Source organism: Musca domestica, unplaced genomic scaffold (assembly GCF_030504385.1).
Source record: "Musca domestica strain aabys unplaced genomic scaffold, Musca_domestica.polishedcontigs.V.1.1 29, whole genome shotgun sequence".
NCBI lineage: Eukaryota > Metazoa > Arthropoda > Insecta > Diptera > Muscidae > Musca > Musca domestica.
In genome coordinates, this window is record NW_026712296.1 from 7,210,315 (window position 1) to 7,228,158 (window position 17,844).

Sequence of the window (17,844 nt, forward strand, 5' to 3'; positions counted from 1 at the left end):
TTGGCACTAATAAATATCAAAGTGTTGCTCACCTCATGCAGGCACTTCACCGGGAATGGACCAAAATACCGCAGAGCAACATTCGGGTAGCCTGTGACGGTTTCATTGGCCGTTTGAAGGCCATAATTCGTGCCGAAGGTGACCAATTCCAATAAATCAAATTTATTCCCGACATTTTTTGCTTTCATGCAATAAATTAAAAATTATGGCGTTTGACTTCGTTGTATTTTTTTTTTATCTCACCCTGTATATGGACAAGGGTTTGATAAAGGAGAACCCACTACGAGCTTTAAATATCAATATTGAAAGATTTCGCTTAGAAAATGTGGCTTTAATTTAAAACCAGTAAAGAAAGTCCTAAAGTCGGGCGGGGCCGATTTTATGATACCCTACACCACTTTGCTAATTTAGTTGAGCTCCACTTAATAATTAAGTGTTTTTATGGGTTATAATTATGATTATAATTATAATTTAAAATTCAAAGGACTAAATATGCCGAAGCATTTGTATCTTTTAAATTCGGACTTGTATTGGTGCGAAATTAATTTGAAATCGGATAAAAATATATATGGGAACTATATCCAAATCTGAACCGATCTCGATAAAATTTAGCAAAGGTATTTCTGAGCTGCATTTGATATATTTCCCCAAATATTGTTGTTACAGAGTGCATATTACGGCTGCGGAGGACAAAAATAACAAATCGGATGAACAATATATATGGAAGCTATAGCTATATCTGAACCGATTTTGATAAAATTTGGCATACTTATTTTGAGGCCTAATTTGGTTGTATGTGCAAAATTCCATACTATTCGGGCTGATATTACATGTTTGGTGCACAATAAAAGGCAAATCGGACGAAGATATAAATTTTTTTTTACCGATTATCTCCAATTTCAATAGGATTCGTCCTTGAGCCAAACAAATGTTGTTTGCAAAATTTCATCTCAATCGGATAATAAGTGCGACCTGCATTTTGTTCACAAGAATACATGGACAGACGGACGGACGGACAGACTGACATGCATAAATCAACTCAGAAAGTGATTCTATGCAGATCATCAAAAGGAACTATGGGTCTATCTCGTTTCCTGTTACAAACAAATGCACAAAGACCTAATACCCTGACCACCTTGTGGTGTAGGGTATAAAAATGGGAGCTACATGAAATCGTTGAAATATATATACAATGATCCGCCACATGAGGAATGGCAAGGTTAATAAACTCTCCATAGGCGGAGGGTATAAAAAATGTTTATAAGTTTGATATATTGAAACATTAAACTATAGAGAGCTTGTAATAATGGTCTTTTGAAATTTTAATTATTTTCAAAAATGCTTCAACAAAAACATCATTATTTAATGGTAATGCTTTGCAATTGCACCTTTTCTTTAATTCCACGATAAATCACATTATACAAATAGAAAACAAGGATAATAATTGATTGCATTCTTGCTCTTCAAGTAGCAACCGTAAGTTTTAAGTGTTCTTACTAGAAAAAATATCCGTTAGGTTCCATTGAATTCCAATAGTTATTATGTCTACAAAAAGAAAAACACTTGCCAATATTGCCACCCAACAGCTATAGTTAAGCTTATTATATTCATCTTAATAACATATCTTTCTATCATTTGATTGTCATGACTTTTGTTAAATGTAACTATAAAAGCATTTCACATATTCAACTGAATGGAATTCAACGAAGAGGCCTTCGCAAAAACACCAGCAAAAAATGCCAATTACAAACAAAACTCAACTTAACGAGCCTTAAAACAATGGCAGAAAAAACATTTAGCAATTTGCATATGAAAATTTAATAACCGTAACAACACTCAGCAGGATAACAAAAATAAAACGAATGCTTGTTCGTATATCACAAAGGAAATGACATTAAAATGGAATTCTAAACAAGAAGAAGAACAACAACAATAACGAAAAAAGAGCGAATCTTCTTCATACATTTGAATATGGCAAGGCATTTAGTCGGTAGTTTGGAACCTATATGTGTGTGGAGACAGGCAAACGGACGGACGGACGCAGACAAATAGCAAATGACATGTACACCATAAACACGTACACAAACTTAATACGAATGATAGAACACATGAATTCACACAGACACACATACACACTCACATCCATGTGTACGCATTCCTGTATAACGTTTATATCTTCTCACTTTCGCAATTTGTTTGCTCGTACTTCTAGACATTGCTCACTTTTTCAGGATCTTTGTGTGAGTTTTGGCATTTTTATTTTAGCCAGTTATGTTTGTTGTTGTTGTTGTTTTTCTGTTGTATTTGTGCCAGTTGATGACTTCTTGTCTTTTACATTCAATTGCATTTAATTATGCAAATTTTTTAAAATGCCAACACACACACACACACATATACATGTAGCATGCAAGGATGTATGAACACTTATAATAGATGCATTTCATTTCGCCTACAGGGCTGACAAAAATGTGTGTCTTGTTTACACATGACTCGCTCTAAAGACCAACCATCTACCAATGAAGGATATACAAATACCTATATGCGCATTAGAACGCGCATATACTGCATACAGACAGAAAATTTAAAAAGTTACTGACAATCATTACAAGGTGGGGCAGATTGATTAAATTTGAAAAACTATGAACTAAGAATCTTATAACTTCAAATTTACTGAATTTACTGTACTTAGGTGATTTTAATGGAATACTTTGTACATTATTGTATATTGTAGTGTAAATTTCTAGTACTTTTCGGTAGCACAACCATAGACAAATGAAAATATAAACGGATGTGAGATGTCGTTTATTTTGTTTCAGTGGTGTGAGTGAAAATATCGAAGTCACTCAATTCTAAAATTTTAAAAATATCATGAACTGTAGGGTTTTTGTCAGTTGAAAATTGTTCCATATAATAAGATGATTCAAAATTTGCTATGCCATCAAAAAATAGGGAATAATCAAGTGAAATTCGAACCCAACAAACCAAAACGCTTTAAAATAAGTTTGTAACAAACTTACTATCATAAGTCTTAAGCTTAGAAAACTGTTATGATTACTGTTATGAAAGGCAATTTAATAATTATAGAATAATGAAAATTGAACCCTTGTGATAATATTACTAGTCAATAGTATGAAACAAGCTAGTAACTTTAATCTTAGAATAAGCTTGTTATTACTATTATGAAAGGCTTGTAAACAATTGCTGAATAAATCAAATTGAACCCTTGCTTTAATATTGCTGGTTTATAGTTTGCAACAAGCATAGAAGTCTAATTATTAACTATGCTTGAAGAAAAATAGTTTTCTTATCATATATAAATTAAACTTATCTTCGTAATAGTTTTATAAACCTTTTAATTTTATTATTTTTTATAGTTTAATTTTTATTTTGTACATTTTTATCAGGTGTATTATTAATATAAGGTATATTACTAACATAAGAAAAAAATTAATTTTTGTTTTTTGTCTTTGGAGTATATTTTTGTTTTGATTCTTGCCTATTTTTCGCGAACTGGAAAAAAGATTTTGTGCTTTTTATATATTCATCCTCGCTCAATCCAATAGAAATTGCTGCATCTATAATATTTCAAAAGAATTAGAAAAGCAAGTAAATATGTAAATTAAGAACACGTGTAAATTACTTACTTCTTATTGCTTTTGCTGAACTGAGGCTGCGTACACTTTTTTTCTCCTCTGTCCCCTTCCAACACATCTTTTGCGCCAGTTCGTCTACTAGTAGCTTTCGCCAACAGTTTTTTGTAAAATTTGGAGTTTTGGCAACCGTTAACAGCTCCTTTCCCTTAGAAGAAGTTTATTATATTATTAGGTTACGGTTAATTTTCCTTTGCTACTTACAAACATATTCAAAAACTTTTTGTCTTCCTGCAATTTTTTTTCGAAATCCATAAACTCGTCTATATTTTTAAAAGGGCTTTCAGGCATCAACAACTCAACAAGCGATTTCTCCTTCTTCAATTCCTTAACTTCATTACGCAGGACATTTATTTCATGACGTAATGAAGTGACTTCATTAGTAAGCCTAATAAACATGGGTTCAATTGCTTTTGAAAAATGTGCCACCATCCCTGAAAAGAATTAGAAAAAATATCGGCAATTGGTGTCCATTATACCATCGAAATATTTCACCGAATATTTACCTTATAGTGTCACAGGTTGTAGGGGGCCCATATTATTTAATAATGGTTGTAAGGAAGTAAGATTATGCGAGTTGTTGAATATGTTGTTGAAATTTATGTTACTGTCCTCAGTCATAGTGTATAACTGGAAAAAAGCCAAATTCATCATTTTTGTTTCTTAAAGCACAGATTTTAGTAATGTCTTTCAAGCTATGTTGGTAGGATTCTTGTGAAACTGTTAACTTAGTTGTTTGCCAAATATCAAGAAGAGACGATTCCAGTGGATTATGGAACATTGAACTCAAATTCAAAACTTTCTGTCCAATGACTTTACTATCTTGATTGCTTATTGATGACACGCGATATAGATTATTTTGAGCTTTATAATAATTATTAGGGTGGACTACTGAAAAAAATGCACATATTTTGGGTTGTGTATTATCCCTATGTGAGATGTTGATACTTTGCTCCACTAGTCGATTATATAGTTGAGCCGATATATTATTTTTTTTCTTTAAAAGCCTTTTCAACATTCCCAGCTTATTTTCAAATTTAAATGCACTAAAAGTTTCACATGATCCATATTGCAAACAATCGCTGGCTAGGTGAGTGAGACAATGAAAATTGTACGTTGAAATACTTTCGTCATAAAATTTAGGCAAATACTTCAAAAAATTCTTTAATAATGCGTCAGCGCACTTATTCTTTGATCTACATTGTTCAGGGCTTAACAAAATTCTAATAGCTAAACTCAATTGCAGAAAATGAAAATACCGCTCGTCATCCAAAATTCCTTTTAAGATAAACGGACCAACATACAAAAGAAATGTTCGCAATTCAGTTGCTTTATACCGATCAAACTCATTGAGATCTCTTGTACTTCTTCTAAACTCACGAGGAAGTTGTCCTTTTAAACACAAGAGAAGATTGTTTAATATTGTAATTTTGTCCCTTGAAAGGGATGATGTTGTATTTCTCTTTTTTATCCATGAAGTCATTAAAGTTTTGACAACACCCAGGCAAACCACATGCATATAATCCATGGGAAACGATGTTATTAGGTCTATTGGCAAGTCTTCTATGGCCATGTGATTATGTATTTTGTAATGATTTTTATCTAAGCGTTTTCTAAAATTTTCATCAGTGCGTAATGTGTTCTCTTCATATTTGAACACCATGCGGTTGTTTATATGATCACCCTTCTGGTTGCATTTGTGGCAACAACTGTATCCAGTATGAGTTTTTATTCCCAGAACTAGTGACCTTGCCGGCGCATCACATATGAAAGCTCTACAGTTAACTTTATATGTCTTATTATCAAACGAAAAATTGTCCTTCATAAGCTCGGTTAATTCTTTGATAAAGGGACCTAAAAACTCATTAACATCTATTGGCTTACTGTTTCCACTATAAATACCAACTGTATGCACAAAATCAGTGTCATTGACATTAATAAGAACGGGCCAGGCTTGTGCTAATGAACTTTTTGCTACCGGTAATCCATCTATGTTAATATTTAAATCAATAGAAGTCTTTAGATATTTTTTCGTGCATGACAAGAAATCGGTTAGACAATCTTTCAATCCGTAATGTACATAGTTTCCTCCTTGTATTGCAACTATCGGTGCATCGCGCGGTGTTTGTTTTAATGTCCTAGCATCTTTTGGTAAAAAAGGAAAGAATTTTCTTAAAATATTCAGCAAATCATTTGTAGCACTAGTTGTTATTGTGTGTTTGATAGCCCAAGCTGCAATTTCACTCTTTATATCAGCTGAATCTATAAATTCGGCATTGTCGTCCGAACTGGAAAACTCTATTTTATTTAAATTGTCATCACTCGAATAAGAACCACTTTCACTGGCGCCGACTACATCTTCGTTGGAATCGTCTTCTTTACGTTTTTTAGCATTTAACAACAATTCAACAATTTCTTTTGATTCTTTACGAACACTATGTTTTAATTTGTACGGCATATTTAAAATATGACTTAATACGTACCTGTGTCAATTATATAATATAATAATTATTCAATTAAGTTGACTTTTATTTTTACGTTCACTTTTTATTGGGCACTTTTTAATCTTCACTCTTCAAATAAAACTCGGAGAATGAAGTAAATCAGAATATTGCAAAACACTCCTGTTAAAATAACGGGATACAATTTACAAAACATTTGTAAAACTGTTGCAAGCATAAGTCGTTTGCAAACACATTTGCGAAATTGTTGTTCGCACGAAATGTATAACAAATGTTATTGCAAACAGTTACAATGCTACGCGTTTTTAAAACCCTGCTTGGCAAAGACATTTGTAAAATTATAGCGAGCATAAGTCTTTTCCAATCACATTTGCAAAATTAATATTCTGACAAAGTGTATTGCAAGTGTTATTGCAAATATTGTTGCAATGCTAACCGTTTTTGAAGCTCAGTTTGAAAATGTTATTTCGAAAATTCTTATATAAATCTTGCGAACATAAGTCATTTGTAATCGCATTTGCAAATATATTATTCTAGCAAATGTTTTGCAAGTGTTATTGCAAATACAATTACTATTTTAACCGTTTTTAACACACGGTTATAAAAGTATTCATATTTTCTACTTTAACAAACCAATCATAAGTATGCTTATAACAGGTTGTAGAAAATGGCTTATTGTAAGTTTATTTTTGTATTCATTTAAGATGGGTTAATGAAATGGTTTATTGGGAATAGACTGCGTCAATCAGCATGTTGATAATGCTAAAGCCTACTATTCACTAGTCTATGACAAAACTACTTACGAACAAACCAAGGATATATTGGAACTTTTTTTAAATTTGATAAAAATATAAAATCGTGTTCGAACTCTATGAAACTTTCTACAAAAAGCTTGTGGCACTAAATTAAGAAAAATACCTGTAAGGGAAGATCAAAAGTTGATCGGGACCGAACAAAGGTTGAGATAAAATAAACTGCAACAAAGTCAAATGCCATAATTTTTAATTTTTATACCCTACAACACTATGTGTTTCTTCCCACAGAAGAAAGTATATATGGATCTTCCTATCTCGCAGAGCTGAGTCGATCTAGCATGTAAGTCCGTCCGTCCGTCTATCCATGTTAATCTGCAATCACTCTACAGGTCGCAATTATGGCCCAATCTTCACGAAATTTAGAATGGAGGTGGGGCTAGGGCCAGAGTAGAACCTTATTGGAGATGATCGCATAATACTAAGAGGTTGAAATGGACGAAAAACTGAAAAACTTCCTGATTTTGCAGTTGCTCTACAAGTCGCAATTATAGACCAGGTATAGACCGGAGGTTAGCATGACGCTAGAGCTTAGGGCTGGGCAAATGCCTTCCAATTTTGATGGCCATCGGGTAATATTTAGTGGGTGTGTCAAATAAAAGTCAAATTTTCCATTAAACCGCAAATATTTTTAATGCCGGCGAAGTCACAAATAGACGAACAGGTCAATTCTGACCGTTACGTAGATGCCGATAGTACAAATATCGGATATATATAGCGAAATATATACAATGTATATATACAAAGGAAGGGGATGTTAGCTAGAATGCTTATATCTCCAGAATGGCTGGAGCGATTTTGACAAATTTTGTCAATTCAGAATGCCCTCTTGGCATAAAAGTATGAAATCTAAAAAAATCGCATAAAAAGATGCCAATAATGATGTTAATATTGATTGTGTAATATTTTGTGACATTTTTTTATTTTTTCATGTTTTTCATTGCATGCGATTTTTGACTTTTATTTGACTTATAATATTGAAGTGTACATTTCTTAATATGTTTTCACTTTATAACACAGGTGGGTTTATTATATACAGATTGAAATTATCATCCGAACTTCACGAAAATTTTCAGAAGGGTAGGGATAGGCTCAGAAGGGCTAGGCCTATTGTTTTCAAAGATGTCTGCAATATATTTGGGGTTGAAATGGACCAACAACTAAAAATATTCCTGATTCTGCAGCCGTTATAAAGGTCACAAAGGTCACGAAATCTGGCATGAAGTTTGAGTTTAGGAAAGCAAGTAGAATGGACCCTTACTTTTGTGTGAAAGAATACCAACATTATTTACAGGCGATATCCGAAATACACAAAATGCGAACTTCTAGCTTTTTATGCTGAATTCTTTGACGAATATAGCCAAATATCGTAGACAAGCAAATCATACAGATGAGTTTAAATTTGGAGATACAGAGGGGCCTCTTGCTTTTGGAGATGATCGCAAAATATTTAGCGGTTCAATTGAACCAAAAACAGAAAAAAGTCCTGATCCCACAATTGAAGCCAATCGACACGCCTGAGAAGAGACAGGGAAGAATTCTAGCATTTTGGATTACCATTGGATTATATTTAGCTGTAAAATGGATCACAACAACTAACAGCACGCTGGAGTGCGTAAATATTGGGTAAATGTGTCTGGTCAAAATGTTAAGGGTAATATCTGGGCAGTGTTCCGTGACATAATTTCAAAAGCGAAATCTTCCAACATTGATTTGGACAAAAAGTGGCTTCTAACATATTGTAGTGTTGTAGGGTATCACATGGTCGGCCCCGCACGACTATAGCCTTTGCTTATTTGCTTTTTTTTAAATTTTATTGAATGAAAGCAAAATATATCGGAAATAGCATAAAATTTTAGAATAAGTTTAGATTTGTTCGAATTGGTCACCTTTGGCACGAATTATGAAACCGTCACACGCTGCCCGAATGTTGCTCTGCGGAATTTTGGCTCATTCCCGGCGAAGCGCATGCTTAAGGTGAACGGCACTTTGGTATTTTTTAGTGCCAACCTTGCTTTCCAAAATACCCCAGACACAATAATCCAACAGATTGGTATCTGGATATTTTGGTGATCATTGTGCGCTGGAAATGAAGCGAGGAACCTCATTTTGTAACCATTCTTGGGTGGCGCGTGCTGAGTACGATGGTGGTGAGTCCTGTTGGAAGGTCCAAGGCCTGGGACCAAAATATTTTGGCGATAATATTCGGCATTTATTCTGATACCACGGTCGATTAATACGGGCGGAGAGCGACCATCGGCTGTTATCGCGGCCCACATCATCACCATGGCCGGCGCTTGATTCTGGTGGCCAACCGAAGGTGCACATATTTAGCTGACCTCTTTGGCAAGTAAACATGATAATTTTGCTTGTTTACAAACTGCTGGCCAACGGATGTTTTCCCATCGGAGAAAACCAAATTCGGCAGTGCACCACTTTCGGCCAAGCGAAGCAACTCTTTAGTTCTTGAGCTTATTTTCTTTCTGCTGCGGTGTAAGTTCTTGCACTTCTTGAAATTTTAATGGCATTACCCCGGGCTCATTTTTCAATATTTTCCGAATGGGATATTACGATATGTTCAGCTCTCGAGCCATTTTTCGGCCACTGCGACGCGGGTTTCGATCAAGACGCTTCATTACTTTTCGAATCATTTTTGCTGATGTTGCTGTTTTCTTCCGTTCACTTCCTTTACGTCGTGCTACGCTACCAGTATCACGGTAGCGAGCGATGGTACGAGAGCGATGGTACGAGACACCAAAGATTTTTTAAAAAAATGTAATGCTGGAATCCTGTAACGATGGCAATTCATCACTTCATCTCACCCTTTACACATATAAAGAAAAATCGTATTAAACCGCCCAACAAAAAATGTTTCATATAATTCTCTCAAAGAAGGAACAAAATTATTTTGTTTTCCACTTACATTTATTTCTTCTTTTATTCCAATGTAATTAGTGAATTGATGTTGAATAACCCCAATGTAAATTTTACCAATGGCTTTATAATATTCACAATAAACATCAGGGGCATCATTGCAGACACTATCCTTCCCACACTGTACTCTTCGCCATTTGTCCTAATATCCACAGAGACACAAAACACAATTTTTTTGGATTTTGCTTTCTTTGGCATTCCTGGCCCGAAAAGCGATTTTTATTACCAAAATATAAAAATGAAATGTGGCCCTACAAACGAACAACTAACTCTGTATTTATGTCCGTAGCAAAGTAGTTTGGCAACCAGGCCATCGTTAATTCAAGTTGATATTTTTTTAGTTTTATTCTACTTTAGTATAACATTTGAATTTGGAAAATTTTCACAAAAATGACATAGTAAAGGCACAACAGACAGCCATCCCTAGCTGTGGTTCTAGACGGACAACAAAAAATGTCTGTGAAAATATTTCTAAAACTTTAAATGTCAAAATTAATTTCAAAAGTAATTAACGTACAAACTTTTTATGTCAACATTTTCTGTTTTTGTTCATCTTAGTTCCTTCTTTCGTTTTTTTATCGCCCATCATGGTCGTTGTTTTGAGATTATTCTCCCGCCCTGTGGAAAGGAAAGTTGAATACAGTTGTGTGTGGGCCCTTTATAATATGCCGAACACAAGGCATTTATACATACATATATAATTTGTACAGGGTTAGATGAAAAAACAGCTACCAATTTCAGACTGCTGTCATTTCTAAGCCACTCTTCCGACAGCTGTTAAAATTATTCCAGTGACAGCTCATTATATTGTTTACAAGCGTATAAAAGCACTTTGGTGAGAATTTTCCAGAAAAAAGTTATTCGTCATGGAATGCAAGCGTGATAGTATGATTTCTTTATATTCGGCTGCAAAACAACAAGTGGCTGAGAGCACTCCAGCATTGCTCGTTATTGTGTTTCTGGTAGCGTAGCCCTACGTCAAGGAAGTAGACGGAAGAAAACATTAACATCAGTAGAAATGGTTCGAAAAGTAAAGAAGCGACTTGATCGGAACCCGCGTCACAGTAGCCAAAAACGGGCTCGTGAGCTGAACATATTGCAATATTCCATTCGGCAAATATTCAAAAATGAGCTCGGGGTAAAGCCATTGAAATTCCAAAACGTGCAAGAACAAATATTGTCGAATATTGTTACGAAAATAGTCTGGAGGTGTATTAAAGCCTTGGGCACGCAAACATTTTGGCCGCAGACCTTGGACATTCCAACAGGACTCAGCACCATCGCACTCAGCACGCGCCACCCTAGAATGGTTATACAATGAGGTTCCTCGCTTCATTTCCCACGCACAATGACCACCAAAATCTGCGGATACCAATCCGTTGGATTACCGTGTCTGGTGTATTTTGGAAAGCAAGGTTGGCACTAAGAAGTACCAAAGTATCGGTCACCTCAAGCAAGCGCTTCGCCGGCAATGGACCAAAATACCGTAGAGCAACATTCGAGCAGCATGTGACGGTTTCATTGGCCGTTTGAAGGACATAATTCCTGCCAATTGTGACCAATTCCAACAAATCTAAACTTATTCTAAAATTTGATGCTATTTCCGACTTTTTTTTCTTTCATTCCATAAAATTTAACCAAAAAAAAAAATGTAAAAATTATGGCGTTTGACTTTGTTTCAGTTTTTTTATATCACCCTGTATATACAAAATAAAAGTCCTGAATAGAATGGTGAATTAATGGATATGCCCGGGTGGTAGAAAAAGCAAATATTATTTTCCTCTATTAGCCTTAAAAATAAAATGGAGTTTGTACTTTGCCCAACACATAGAAATGGTAGTACCAATCGGACCACTTAGCATAGTGTTTTTCATAACTCGGCGAATTTAAACACGCGTTGCACTAGGTCAAAATTTAAGAAAGCAATTAACTCGATAGAATTTACGCCAGGATGTGGTTTTATACTGAAAATAATTTTGATAAGATTGTCTTCCTTCATAAAATTCAAGGCACGAGACCACATCCAATTGGAGTGAAAATGTAACCATGACCCTAAAAGTACGTTAGCTCTAGTGCTAATATTACAAGACCATTAAAGCACATTTATATACTTTCCTGAAATTTTACATCCAACTTAGGCAATTGTTTTTTCCCGTAATTGTCTGCAGGCCACAGAATCATTGCTGTTACTCTGTCCGGTTTTATAATTGTTTTTCCACGCTTTGTTCAAAAGTTTGCTGACCGTAATTCTTTGACATTATTTTTGTGATTTTTCTTTGGAAGTTGGACAAGGGTTTCAGCTCACGGTCATTAGTTAAATTAAATAGAAGTTGTCATACTAAATAGTTTTAGTGCTGTGTGTTTTATTTAAAATTGTTCTAATTCCACTTCTAAATAATTGTTTAACCGCCACGGCTGCTGTTCTTAGCGAATTCATTTTTTGCTACATTTCGCGCTTTGAGTTAACTTTCATAAACTTTCAAAAAGTAACAAATGAAATGTTAAGGAAATGAAAAGCTCTTTTATAAACTAAAAGTTTAAAGATGTACATAATATTGTTTATGTTTTGATAGCCTCGTATTTATGTTTTAATGCAAGGTTTTCCAATACTTCACCATAATCCCTACAAGGAATAATATTAAAGGAAATTTTATAAGATCTTGAAAAAATGTTTTAGAAAATATTTTTCAACGAAACAAAATCGTATGTTACTCATAACGGAGAAATTGTTTCAAATTTAGTTACAATTTAAGGGTAGGCATGGGTATTAATTACTATGACAGAAATTTGTCAATTCAAGTCCACGGCTTCATAGAGCTCCCACATAATGGTATCTCCCTATTTTCAGTATGTAAATGATACTACGACATTGATCAACGAAATTATTTATCAGTTGGCATTTGATGTTGACAATGAGTACTATATTGTCTGATAGAAAGTTATATAAATAGGGCCACATTTTCGTATAGACCCCATATAAATGTTCGGTATTTTGATTTATGTCACACTTTTCGACATAATTCTTTCGTAATGGATGTCACTTCCTATCACAGAAAGTTACCTATACCTTCAGATATATAGCCATATTTTTCTACATAATTATCTCAAAATGGTATTTTGAGTTCGTTATAGACATATCCTCTCCTGGTAGATAATTCTACATACTGGTCCACTTTTTCGTATATTCTCATATCACTGTGCATCCCTACATTCCGTATGAAATTTAAAAAAAAATATTCCAAATTGTTGAGGATATTAAAAGCTCGGTCCGGCCGAGTTCAAACGTCATACGAAATAGGTTGTTATTCTAAAAAAGCAGCTAAGTTCGGCCGGACAGAACTTTTAATACCCACCACTAATTGGAAGGAAGTTTAAAAATTAAAAAAAAATTGGAAAGCCACCCCTTAAATGAAAACCGTTTTACGAAGACGTGGACCTGCTTGCGAATTTTTTTGTAATTGGCTGTAGTACCCATTACGAACTTCAAATACGAAATTCGAAACAGTTCCAGTGAATAATGTCGCTAAAATCTTGAAAATACCGAATATTTGGAGGTACAGTTATGTGGTGGCTATACGAAGACCTGGACCTGCGTATGCAATTTTCGCTCGCAGACTATATCACCTATTACGAACTTAAAACACAACATTTGAAACAATATCGGTGAATAAAGTCGCTCATGACCTCAAAACACGGAAAATACGGAAAATACGGGAGCTACTGTTATATGGAGTTATACGATGACGGGGACTCATAGGTGCAATTTTCTGTCATAGGAAGTAGCTCCGGTTAGGAACTAGAACCGATATTTACAGGTGTTACAAACTCTTTGTTCAATCAAACTTATAATACACTCAAAGCACGCGTTAATGTTAAGAATAATGTTTAGAGTTCAAGTATTAAAACGCACTGACAATTTTGGATTTAAACTTAAGACAGAAATTAAATAAAAAATATAAAAACATTTTACATTCCCCAAATCACCAACAAGGTCATCTCTAAAAATCTTAAGAGTATATCCAAAAAAATGCATTTAAAATAACAATAAATCTTTGCATTTGTTTATTCCATTCGTTTGAATGATTTTTGTTTAATTGTTTTTTTATTTGCATATGCTTATAATGAGAGTGTGTTGTACAAATGTGTGTGTGTGCTGTATATACCTCTGTATGTGTGTATAAATTTATTTTCAATGAAATGGAAAATATTTGCATGCAATAATTCACATGAATACCCAAAGGTGTGATAAACACATACACAAAGCTCTCAGTCGGGCCAGTAGATCCACACGAGTTTGCCTCATAAATCTTCTCAATCTATGAATAATGAAAATGTAACAAAACAAATACCCACAAATATATGTATGTATATACAAACATTCGTAAATACGCATGCAAATGAATGATGATGACAAGGTAAATCCCAGTCATGACAAAACATTTTCATAAACACTAAATGAGTATTGCGTAGAGAATTGAAAATGTACGGACAAATCAACTTTTAAATTTCTTACTTTGTTTTGATATTTGAAGTGGAACGAACTTACATTAGGAATAAATAAGTTGTTGAATATACGATTTTTTAAATATACAGTGAAAATTCCTTTCCGACGATTGAAGTGTGTTAAAATCAAGGCTCAAACGGAAATGCTCGGAGAGAAAATTTTCACACAAAGTTTACTCTCCACACTTTTATTTTATGTGGGAAAGCTCTCGAGTTACTTATCTTTGAAAGAAAATCTGTTGGAAACAGAATGCTCAAAATAGGGTAAGAGTTTACTCTATTAAAATTGTGTTGAAAAAATTATGTTGTGCCTATTAGAAAATATGTTTTGATGTTGCTATGAATTTTGGTGCGGGGGAATCGTATACAAAGCTGTAAAAGAAAAAGACCTGGGGCTGGATTCTTGTTCTATGAAAATAAAAAATTATAAAATATATAAAATTATAAAATATATAACATTCCTTTATAAAATTTTTCATTTCATAAAAGTTTTCATTTCACATTTTCATAAAACAGGAATTGAGGCCCTGGATTTTCTGTACAAAAACAACAACACTATCATATGCTTTCTTGTTCAAAGTAGAATCTACTCGATTTTGAGAGGATTTTATTCGCAGTCGAAAACGAACAAAGCCTACTCCTACCTTTTTGAGTCACAAAGAAAAATAGAATATACTCGATTTCGTCTTCTAACTGCCAAGAGTGAGACCCACACGAATTTCGAAGCGATCATAAAAATATTTATAATGATAAAGGTTCGGTCCCCGATTACGGATAAAGATATGTCATGTGTCAAAAATTGGATAACATTTGGAAGCATTATAGAACATTTTTGAGATAAATATTTAACTGCACTAGGTATTTGAAAACTAAAGTCAAGCCATATGTCAATGTAAAATCAGATTTCAAACCACACGATGCACCGTTAAGTAACTGACATCTTGAAGGAAATGGGCACTTTTTATATCGTACGCCACACAGTCGTACAGGGTATTTTTTACGGGAAATTCTTCAAGTTTAAAATTTGAAGTTCCTAATGGGTACTTCAGTGTACGACAGAAAATCGCATATGCAAGTCCAGCTCTTCGTATAGCCCCCATATAGCGGTACCTCCTTATATTTGGAATTTTGGTGATATTGGCGACAAAATTCACCAGAACTGTTTAAAGTTTCGTATTTATATATCGTAATGGCCTATGACAAAAATTGCATATACATGTTTACGTCTTCATATAGGCCTCAATATAAGGGTAAATCCCTATATTCGGTGTTGTAATGATTTTTGTACTTCACACAAATTCCTAAAGTAAAATTGCTAAATAGTGGTGTATGTATATCATAGGCATATTCTGATCAGCTTAGGATTCTAAGACTATTTAGCACTGTCCGTCTGTTTTAATCAATCTAGAGTCAACACGAATTTTGTGTGCAGGTAGGTTAAGTTCGGAGATGGGCTATATAGGTCCCCGATATTGCAAGCCCCCACACTTTTCAATGGAATTGTCTCAAAATCCACACCAATAGTTTCTTTTAGGTACTTTACATCCTGGAAGAGAATTGTCTATATAGGTCCACGATATCGTATATCCCCCATATTGCGGTGCCTCCCGATATTCGGTATTTGCATGATTGTAGCCACATTCTTCAAAGGAATTGTCTCAAAATGCACACCAAGAGTTTCTTTCGGGTGCTTTACCTCCTCGAAGAAAATTGTCTATATCGGTCCACATCTTCGTATAACAATCATATAACGGTACCTCCCATTATTCGATAATTTGTTGCTATTAGCAACATTATTCGCCGGAATTGTTTCAAATTAGATGATATTAGCCACATTATGGAATTGTTTCAAATTTCGTATTTGAAGTTCGGAATTGGTACTACAGCCTATGGCAAAAATTACTTATCAAGTCCATATTACGGTTTTCATTTAAGTCGTATTTTTGATGGATTTTTTTCTGAAATTTTTTAAGGTCCTTCAAAATGGTGGAGGATATTAAAAGTTTGGGCCGGCCGAACTTACCATCTTTTTTACTTATTTAATTTCAATTGGTTTGGATACTAACATGATTACAACAGACAAACGAATTTGGGTAAATTCAAGAATGCATGTAACTCTCAAAACTTTCATCATTACTTTGCCGGCAACATGATTAGGAGATACCATAAAGCAGCACATGAGGTCTCATACATAGACATCTAAGTTTCTACTGATTTCTAAAGGGAAATCCTTAACATTTCTGAAACTTAAGACCACACCACAACATGTGGTTGGAACAAAATTGAAAATAAAATTTGATTTATTTTCATATTCATAAACATCGATTCTATTTAACATTTCATAGCTATCCAAATGGTAATTTAGTTATGTCCGAACGCATCAAACAATTATTGTTTCAAACTCATATGTTATTGGAAATGTTTATGATGTTGTGTGTTCGAGTTAATTACATTAATTTTCACATCTGTAGTTTTATGTTTTGATGTTGTTCTACACATTCTTACATGACTGGTCATTATGAGAAGGATAAAATACAAATTATTTATTTATATTGAAAATCCTTGCCAGCATCAACATAATATGATTACATTCTATTTCACTTAAGTGTATCGGGATTGAGTCGTTTCAAACTGATAGAGTACACCAACACACCGACAGTCAAATGGACAATCAAACCGCCCGTTCGACATAATCACATTCGCCACGAATGCCCATTCATGTGAAGGAAAATTGTTCAGCTTCAGTTGGAGTCCCATCTACCATCTATGAAAGGGTATAGTTGCAACTGCTGCCACTGGCATTAATTAAAACCATGATCATGATGATGATGATGTTTGTTAGATAGAATAGCATTTGAAAATGTTGAATTTGTAGTAAATAAATTATTGACGTGTGTTGAGACCTTTGAGTGGAGAAAAGTCAAAGAAAATTAACAAGTTTTCACATTCAATGTTCGACAGTGTGTTGTACAAATAGTCAATTCAAACCAACAGTCATTGCTGCATTCAAGCCAGCATTCAATGTATTAATCATACGAAATGTGAACAAATGTACACACTGCCATCCATATTTGTACCATATATTTACACATATATACTCATAAATGTATGTTTAAATTATGTGTCGGTCGGCAAAGTACTATTGAGTGTATGTTAAGGATTACCAAGTCCAGTCACATTTCTGTTTCCTCCCTGCAAACTAAATAATGAATATTCCGGTAAGTCTTACTTTGCAAATAAGCAGAAATGTCTTATTTGGGATTCAAAGTTGATCAGAAAGTCATAAGTGAATTGATGAACTGATATTTAATGTGGATCCAGTATTTGGTATTCTTAGGCTCTGTGAGAAATTAGAATCTTCTGCGCAGGTTCTTTACTCATTATTTCCCTGATATAGAAGTACATCCTTTGATTTGGTTGTTTGGAATATTTTCAGCTCCAATTTTTCGACCAACGCACAACATTATAGCGGCAATGATTGAT

At 34.1% G+C, this 17,844-nt stretch overlaps 1 protein-coding gene and 1 long non-coding RNA gene across 6 annotated transcripts in view; one reads left to right on the forward strand and one right to left on the reverse strand.

Annotated features, from left to right (window-relative positions):
* Nucleotides 1-17,844, forward strand: part of LOC101889444 (collagen alpha-1(XVIII) chain) — a 662,143-nt gene that overhangs the window by 623,989 nt on the left and 20,310 nt on the right. The window lies entirely within an intron of this gene.
* On the reverse strand, nt 3,332-4,148 carry LOC131803344 (uncharacterized). The gene is made up of 3 exons (XR_009342531.1): nt 3,855-4,148; nt 3,645-3,798; nt 3,332-3,575 (listed from the first exon to the last, which is right to left on the reverse strand). It is a non-coding gene; the product is annotated as an uncharacterized LOC131803344 (long non-coding RNA).